Consider the following 9,273-nt stretch of genomic DNA (forward strand, 5'->3'; position numbering starts at 1 on the left):
GAGATCATGACCTGAGCCGAAGTTGGTCACTTGACTGAGCCACCCAGGGGCTCCCAGATTCCTAGGATCTATGTCATAAATTCAGATTTGGTGAGGGGTAGGGCCCACAAATCTACACTTTCACTAAGCAGCCACAGTGCTTGTGATGCAAGTGGTCTCAGGGCCACTTTTTTGAGAAACATGAACCTAGATCAACCCCAACCTGAGGCCCAAGGTTGCTGGCAGCGTCTAGCCCCCTTCACTGAGCTCAGTCTAGCTGCATTGATTCCTTCTCGAGGACTTGGCAAGAGACCTGAAAGCAATGCCCCTTACACCTGTTTCTCACAACACTTGCCCCAGGACTCTTGACTCTCCACCTTTGGGGCCCCTGGGTGGATAGAAGTCATACAAAATAGGGCTTTTCTTCCAAAGCTAGAATCAGGTGCCTTTCCCAGTGCTCTAGCCATAGCCTGCAGGTTCCCCAAGAAGCCTTCAACCACATGCTCTCACTTGGGATCCAGGAAGACAGTCCAGCCCCAGGCCTTCTGAAGAGTCCACAAGTGGTTGGGGTGGGGAGCCCTTGGCTCTGTGCATGGTGACCACCACCTCCAACAGTGGGTGGACTTCTGGAAGCATGTGTTCCTAGCGCCCCGCGCCCGAGTCCCTGAGTGAGCCTTTGTTAAAGCACAGCACTTCGCAAGGTGCGGGGTGGGGGTTCAGTTTCAGTGAGGAGATCTGATTTTATTCTTAGCCCTGCCTCCAACTCCATGCTGCTCTCTGAAAAGCCCCTCTTCCTCCCTGAGCCTTGGTTTTCCTGTTTGCCCAGTGGGAAGGTGGGTCGGGCAGTACTCCGGTTGGGAGCAGAGCTTGCTGGGAAATCTCCCACCAGTTGTGGGACTGAACTGACTCTTCTCTCTTTGGGTCACTCTCTTCTATATCCCTGACTTTAGCAAAGATAGATGTGGAGCACAAGGCAGGCCCTTGGAGGAAGGCAAAAGGGCCACTTAGGTGCTTGAACACCGGCAGGGGTTGGGCACGGGGCGGGCAATGGAGAATCTTGGTCTGTATAGATATCTAAGCCCCAAAGTGAAAATAGCTACCCCGTACAATGTTCCATCACCCACTAAGTTCTTTTCATATGATATTTGTTATTTCTAGCCCTCACTACCACCCTATGAGGGCAGCAAAGTACTACAGAGCAAGGAACCTGGAACCGGACTGCCTGGCTTTAAATCTTGGCTCCAGCCCTACCTAGCTGTAGAAGTTTGGATAAGTTACTTAACCTTTCTGTGCCTTAGTACCTTCAGCTATAAAGGGGGAAGTAATTGTATCTATATCATAAAGTTACTATAACGATCACACGAAAGCATACATGCAAAGTGTTTCAAACAGTGCCTGGTGTGAAGCAAACACCCAAGAAATGATAGACAGCTGCTCCTTTTACAAAAGAGGAGGAAAGGAAATGACTTTGCCAAGGTCACTTGGCTTGGAAGTGGCTGAGCAGGGTGTGTCTAACTACCTAACCGCTAACCCGCTAGGTCTCCCTGCCCAGGGCCTTGTAAATGAAAAGAAACTCCATCAGGGACGGTGGCTTCTTTCCAAGGCTGGGGATTGGGGTGCACGGTGGGAGGCTGATTTCTCCAGCCCCGCCCTGCCCCACCCTGCCCCGCCCAAGGGCTGGAGCCTGGAGGCAGGCCCTTTCTTTCCACTGAGCAACTGGAAGAACTGGCCTCCGAGTCTTGCTAGGGGCTGGGAGGGCAAACAAGGGGGCATTGAGCCTGGTGGGGCCTCACAATGGCTGCTCTGTCCCAGCTAGCCGGGGGCTGGGCCCATTTCCGACGGGGACAATAGTCAAAAGGCAGTGACGCTGGCAGGGCCTGGAATCCCAGGCGGGATTTTCCGAGGCCTCAAAGCCTGCCGTTTGTCCTCACATGGAGACCCAGGAAGCCTGCCTCCCTGTCTCCCCCCCACCCCACCCACGCTGGGCCCTGTGCCCAGAGGCCCTGGCCCCCTCCCCAGCCCTGAAGTGCCATTGTGACTGGGGTTGGGGTGGCTCTGAGGTCTAGGATCTGAGTGGGTGCTCTATACCCCAGAGTCTGTGCCTAACGACCCTCCTCTGGGGCCTGGAATGGAGGAAACTGCTTCATCCCTGGGCTCTGGTCACCAGGACTTGGTTATGGAGGGAGGTGGCAAAACATTGGCCTCAAGGAAGCTGAGAAGCTTCTGAAGGTCACGGGCAACCACACTGTGCTCCAGGCGTATTGTGCCACATGGTCAGCTCCGAGTGTCCAGTGTGCCAAGCTGTGAGGTAGCTGTTGTGCGGCTGCGGAGGGGAGCCGGTGAGAGCCCATCAGAGGTGGGAGGCCGCGTGTGGTGGCTGGACAGTCAGCAGGTTGTTAGTGATGTCCTTTCACAGACCTGAGGCAGCTGTGTTAGGCATGTCCCTCTGTACGAGCCAGGCCTACCTAGGGATCCCCAGGGAGTTTTAGCTTAAATCTGAACTGGCCCCAGCCCCCACCAGAGTCTCTGATGCCAGTGGAGACCTCAGAACCACTGGGCCTCCTCAGAAGATAAGGCTAATGGGGTGAGCTTCTGTGCCTCCACCTTCCAGCCCTGTCCAGGCCTGGCCTTCCTTGCAGCGTCCCCACCGCCCCCCTCCCCGGTCCTCCGGGGAGCAGCCAGAGCCCAGCCCCAAACCTCTGCCTTCACCCCTGCTCCAGGCTGGCCCTGGTTAGGGGCTGTTTCGGTAAGGCCTAGGCTGGCGAGTGGGACTTTAAAACCTCCAGGCTCCAGTTATGAGGGCAGGAAGGAATTAGTGCGAGGCTGAGCAAAAGCACTCCCCCACCCCAATATCTCCTTCCCCACACAGCCAGGGACATTCCGAGGGCAGGTGGCCCATTCCAGGGTCCCCAGCTAGACTCAGAGTGGGTCTGAGGACTAGGGGGCCCTGGAGGCCTTGGCCTGGGTTTCTGCCTCCTTTCCTCCACCCCATGCGCCCGTTGTTCTCCCTACCACCCTGGCTCCCCTCTGCCGCCTGCTGGGCCCTGATCCTGCCAGGCTGGGGGGCCACTTGAGGCCTCCTCAAGGTCTGACCCAGGCACTGGCACTGTCCCGCCCCTACTCAGGCACCTGGAGGCACCAGCGGGGCCAGGAGGGGAGGCATCGGGGGAAGGGTGGGGGCGCTGTTCTGGTTCATGCTGTGTTAGCAGGGAGCGGTGCCCAGCTGCAAGCCAGGCAGGCAACATGCTGACTGTAGCTGCCCTCCTGGTCTGGCACATCAGAGGGACGAGGCCCCCACCCAGCCCAGCCTTGGAGACCTGGACCCCAATCTAGGTAAACTGGGGTACCATGAGGATAGATAGATGCCCCTGGCCTGACAAGAAACCAGGGGGTACATAGAGTGATCCCTTTACTGGGGGTGGGGGCGGCGGTAAATAGCCCTCTCCTTTTGCAAAGACAGTCACACAGAATCCTCTGGCCCAAAGAACAGATACACACATGCCTCCCAAAGAGACAGATGCAAAGACCTTTCAGGACAGAGAGATGACAGGCCCCTTACCCCTGAGGACAGACACAGAAATAAAGCCCCATCCCCACCCCAACTTGGCCAGAGAGACAAACACAGAGACCTTCACAGAGAAAGACACCCACCGCCCTTCCGCAACACGAGGGACAGATCCCCGCAGCCTCCAGAATAGGCTGCGGACATGGTAACTCCGAGCCGGGGCCAGGTCTAGAGGCTGCCTGATGAGGTTGGAGCTGGGAGGTGCCTCTTTCTCACGCTCTTTGCCACTCTGTCGGAAGCCCAGCCATTTCCTCTGCCTCGGAGGAGGGGGTGTTGGGGTGGGAGGTGTTGGAGCCCCTGCTCAGAATCCCAGGGGGCAGATGTCAGAAGTCCGACAGCTGATTCTCCTCAGCCCCACAGCCTGGCCAGGGTTACAGGGTCAGCAGACAGGGTGCTGGCTACCCCGGCCAGGCTAGGCACCATCAGGAGCCCCCGGCCTGACGTCAGTCCCACTCATTGTTGTTGCTGGGGCTTGAGTCACTCCCTGTGACGCCACTGGGGTCAGCTCCGGAGCGAATGGGGGTGGCCTGCAGGGCCAGCTTCAGGGCTCAGCTCTCCCCTGGGCACATGCTAGAATGGGGTGGGGCCATCCAAGGCCACACTCACCGCGCAAAGCCAGCTGCTTACTCCCAAGGTCTTGGGTTGGCCTTCAAGGGCCCTTCACAGGCCTTTGCTGCCGTCCTGGCTCCGAGGGCCTCAGCCAGTCACCCGGCTCCCTGGCTGGCCATGGTGCTGGGCTCTGACTGAGAAGTCTGCTCTCTCTGTCTTTGTCTCTCCTGCCTCAGAAGCCTCAGTTTCCACCCTCTGCTCTCAATGAGACCTCTCTCCCCAAGCCTTTGTGTTTCCCCTTCTCCAGGAAGCCCCCCCTCCCATAATTCCCTGTAGCTCCACTTTTTTCTGGAACCCCTCCCTCCTTCTTGCCTGTCCCTTCACATTGCTATCCTGTGCTCTCTGGAGCGCAGCCTTTCCATTTTTCTTCTGGTGTCCCACCTTGCCGAGAGCAGTGCTTCGGCTTCTTCTCCACTCTCAGTGTGTCACTTTCTCTCCCACAGACATCCCTCGGAGATTGACAGCAGTAGTCTCAATCTTGGCCCCCTCTGGTCCCGGTAGAGACGGCTGCCACTTCTTTCATACTATGTCTTGTGTTCTCTTGCCCAGGTGTATCCCTTGGTCCATTTCCTCTGCAAGACTTTGAGCTCCCAGAGGGCCACATTGCGATTTGTCCACCTTGGTATGGCATGGGCACAGTGTGTGGACAGTTACCTGTGTGTGGTATGAATGAACGAACGAGTGAATGAATAAACGATTACAACTTGAAGAAGCGCCTGGCTGGCTCAGTCGGTAGAGCATGCGGCTCTTGATCTCGGGGTTGTAAGTTCCAGTCCCACGGTTAGGTGTAGAGATTGCTTAAAAATAAAATCTTTAAAAAAAAAAAAAAAAAGATTACATCCTGCTCATCAAAGGAGTGGCACAGGGTGGGATAATTCATTCCACACGACTCACTTTTTGGGCCAAGACCCTCTCTCCCTGACAGGATCACCCACACGGGCATAGGACCCTGAGGAGGGCTTCATCCTCAGGCAGGGAAGGCTCCAGGGACAGGATGAGTTTTGGAGGAGGGACAAGAGTGAGTGGAATGAGGCTGGAGAAGCATGCAGCCTTGGCAAGTGTATTAGTCAGGGTTCTACAGGGAAACAGAATTAATAGAATGCATATCTATAGGAAGAGATTTATTATGAGGAATTGGCTAATGTAATTATGGAGGATGACAAGTCCCAAGATCTGCAGCCAGAAAGCTGGAGACTCAGGAGAGCTGAGGGTATAGTTCCAGATGCTGACAAGTGGGAGACCCAGGAAGAGCAGATATTTCAGCTCAAGTGTGAAAGTAGAAAAAAAAAAAAACAACCAAAAAAAAAAAACAAAACAAAACAAAAATCCAATGTCCCAACTTGAACTTGAAAGCAGCCAGACAGGAGTTCTCTTTACTCATGGCAGGGTCAGCCCTTTTATGCTAGTCAGGCCTTCAACTGATTTCATATGGCCCACCCTCATTAGGGGAGGCAGTAGTCTGATTTACTCAAGTCTACTAGATTCAAATGTTAATCTCATTTAGAAAACACCCTTGCACAGACACATCCAGAATGTTTGACCAAATAGCTGGGCACTCTGAGGCACAGTCACGTTGACACATAAAATTAGCTATCAAAGTAAGTTACTACTTATCATTGAACTTCAGTTTCATTATCTGTAAATTGGGAGCAAATTGTATTTACCTTCAAAGGTAGCTGGAGAAATCAACACAGTAGTGCATTTGAACTGCTGGCAGTGTGCCTCGTAAGGATCAGTATTGGTACCAGGGATGATTATGAAGTCAGGACAGTGGCCTTGAAGGGCCCCGAGATGGAGGGTCTCAAGGGTAGAGGAGAGATCAGCCACTCCCTTCACTGACTGGCAGTCTCTGGGAGTTAAGCTCTGATTCCCCCACCCACCCAGGGCTGGTTCTAACCTCCTTGGGTCCCCCCTTTTTTTGCTCTTCACGCACTCTCCCCTCCCAATATTTTATGCTGATTCCCTCCTGGTTAAGACCATGCTCTGGAAGAGGTTGCTGGTCTGTAAGGCAGGCAGCTTTCTTCTTGCTGAGGCCCTGGAGGTACTCCCAGGCTGCCTGGGGAGAGGTAGCTGCACCTGGGACAGAGACAAACCAGAGACCAAGGCTTCACAAGGGCACAACTAGGGGGAGATGGGGGAAGGGATAGGGAACAGATGAGGAGGGGGTAAAGGTCAGCCAGAAAAGGAGTTTAGAAAAACTGGATGGGAGAGGGGAAGCCTCAAGTGCGTGGGGGGTGGTGGGGGTAGGTGGTGGTAGTGGTGTGCTGGAGCCAGCTGGTGCTGGTACTGCTACTCGAGAGCCCATTTTATCTCTGATGATCAAAATGTGATCCTTCATTCATTCTGGACTCTGCATTCAGTGATGTCCTGTAGTTCAAATCAGCCATCACTGGCAAACGTTACTAATGAAGGCATTTTCCCACTAGAGAGCAGGCTTTGGATGGGGTGTATTGGAGAACAGTAGTGTATGGGGAGGGTTAGGGTGGAGAAACCAGAAAGAGAACTTCGGTAGCCCTGTGGACTCCTGCATTTGAATCCCAGGCTCTGCCGCTTACTGGGTGAACTTGGGCAAGTTACGTAACCTTTCCCAGTGTCCATTTCTTTATCGGCCTTCTAGGATTGATTGATATCAGGCTTACATTAATATATACAAAGCACTTAGAATTATACTCTTCACATTCCACTCAATAAACGTTATCTATTATGATTTGGGGAGAGAAAATGTGTGTTAGGAAAATGAGCATCCTAATCCTCAAGTAAACAACTCAGGAGTGTCTCCTTTGGGGCATGCCAGGCTCTGTGACCACTAACAAAACAACAAACTTCTGCCTGCCTTGGGCTTACAATCTACACGGAATACCAGATATGCTCCCAGAAGTTACAGAGCACTAAAAACGCACTCGTATTCGCATAACACTTTACATTCCACAGAGGTCTTTCATATGAATTATTTCTTGTGATCGTCACAACAGCGCCTCCCTTATACAGGAGAAAATGAGTGATACAGAAAAGATGAGTGATGTCAAGATGCTGACACAGGGGGCGATGGCAGAATTACGAGCCTTACAATTGTTACCAGATCGGTCACGGTAGAACATTAAGTAATGGCCCTGTATGGAGATAACAGACTAAGGTTAAGCCTCTTTCTCCAGCATTGTGGGGCCAGGGATCCTGTCTATTGTGCACACTGGCCAAGCTAAAGTTTTGCCATCCATTCAGCATCATGCAGCGCCCTGGCTTGGAATCATCTCCAGGACACCTCTCCAAATGGCACCCCCTTCATCTTGAGGGATAGACGCCCCGTCCAGGGCTCTGCGCCCAGAGTTGGGGACTGGCTCGCCGCCGATGACTCCTCTCCGCCTTGGGAGGCGGCACAGAGCTCACTGGCCTCTCCTTCCCTCTCATCTCTATGGCGGAAGTGCGTGGTCCCAGCCGAAACACAACAACATTCTCGGTGGTGGGAGTGAATGGACTCGTCCAAGAGAGGGGGATACTTCTCACCCTCAAATCTTAAAACGCGAGAGGTAATCAAGAAAAAAGTAGCATGATTTTGCGGAGCAGTATGTGGCTCCCTGTGTCCGCCGGCGTGACTGTAAGGCGGACCGAGCGGCTGCGCTGGCTGCGGAGCCCGGCCGGACGGGAGTTCGCGCCCCCGCCGGAGGCCGATGGAGCCGGTGGAACCCGCCCCGCTGGGAGGGGGGGTGCCGAGGCGCGAACTTCCGCCGCCGGCGCCGCCTCCTGCCGCGGTGGCCTGGCGCCCGCGGCTAGGGGACCGAACCGTCGTGGGCTCTCGGACGCGGGCTCCGGAGGTGGGGGACCGTTTTAAACCGTCTGCCCCCTTCCCGGGTGCAAGCGCGGGCACTCCCCAGGCCGGCGGGAGGGACGGCGCGCCTCGAACTCCAGAGCGCGGCCGGGGTGGGCGCGGGGCGCCACCCCCGGGACCTCAGGAGGCAGCTCCTCCCCGGACCCTGGACCTTGGAGTAGTGGCGGTGGGAGAAACGGGACCCGGGAGGAGGGTCCTTCTGCGGCCCGCCAGAGTGTCTTGACGCCGAGCCTTGTTTTTGCTTTTAGTCCGTCCCTAGCGCTCAGCCGCAGGCGCGGAGGTCGGAGAGCACCTGCGGAGTGGGCGCCTGCGCGTGGGGAGGAGGAAAGGCATGGGCAGAGCCTGAGTCACCCGCGCTCCAGCCTGTACACGTAAGTGGGCATGGGGGTGCCCGGGGCTCCAGCATGGCCCAGTGCTCTGCAGACCTGGGCCTGGAGGGGGACCAGAGGGAGGCGACTTCTCGCGCCCTGCTCTGGAGGGCTCGCTGCTCACCGGAGGCGGGGGTGAGGGGAAGGGGACAGACAGGCTCATCACAGACCAGAGGTGGCTTGCTGTGGGAAGGAGGCTGGAGTTGGTCAGTACTGGCCTCCTGCAGGAGTGTTTCCTACAACAGTGCTTAGAATGGGGGAAGAGCCTGGGCGTGGGGCAAAAGAAAAAAGTGGCCTGTTTTTTTTTTTTTTTTTTAAGTTTTAAAAAATGTTTATTTTTGAGAGAGAGAGAGAGAGAACGAACGAACACAAGGGGGGGGGGAGGGGCAGAGAGAGAGGGAAACACAGAATGCGAAGCAGGCTCCAGGCTCTGAGCTGTCAGCACAGAGCCGGATGTGGGGCTCAAACCCACCAGCGCCGAGATCATGACCTGAGCCGAAGTCCCACGCTCAACTGACTGAGCCACCCAGGCGCTCCAGTGGCCTGTTTGGAGGTTTGTGGGGGACGCAAGAGGGGGAAGTGGTGGAAGAAGGGGGAGCTGGACCAGAACTGGGAGTATGAATGGAAGCGCGTGAATAGAGGGCAGAAATGAGCGGGAGAACCCCCCTCCTCCTGAGTGTAGAAGCCAATTCAGTAGCCCTCGGAAGGACCTGGAGCTCCTGGGTCAGGGTGAATTGAGCAGTTACTTTGTAAGTACTTTCTGAGTACTGAGTTTCCAGTTTCGAGTATGATCTGGTCCCTGCCCTCCAGGAAAGGTCTAGTGGGAGAGACAAGACTGTATAACATCTCGTGAAGAGATGCCTGCTAGGACAGGTAGACCCGGGCTGATAGCCGAGTGAGAGGCAGAACCAGCTTGATCTCTGAGCTGT

General features: G+C 55.2%; 1 protein-coding gene across 3 annotated transcripts in view; it reads left to right on the plus strand.

Moving 5' to 3' along the window:
* The first annotated feature begins 7,869 nt into the window (after positions 1-7,869).
* The window catches only part of ATG101 (autophagy related 101), a 6,540-nt gene continuing 5,136 nt past the window's right edge, over positions 7,870-9,273 (plus strand). The window contains exons 1-2 of one of the 3 annotated variants that reach the window (XM_042992346.1): positions 7,870-7,962; positions 8,225-8,347. The gene's annotated coding sequence lies outside the window, so the exon portion shown is untranslated. Of the gene's footprint in view, positions 7,963-8,029; positions 8,143-8,224; positions 8,348-9,273 lie in introns of those variants that run through there. The other 2 variants (XM_042992347.1, XM_007073051.3) reach the window with 2 other exon arrangements.

This window comes from Panthera tigris, chromosome B4, assembly GCF_018350195.1.
Source record: "Panthera tigris isolate Pti1 chromosome B4, P.tigris_Pti1_mat1.1, whole genome shotgun sequence".
Classification (NCBI taxonomy): Eukaryota; Metazoa; Chordata; class Mammalia; order Carnivora; family Felidae; genus Panthera; species Panthera tigris.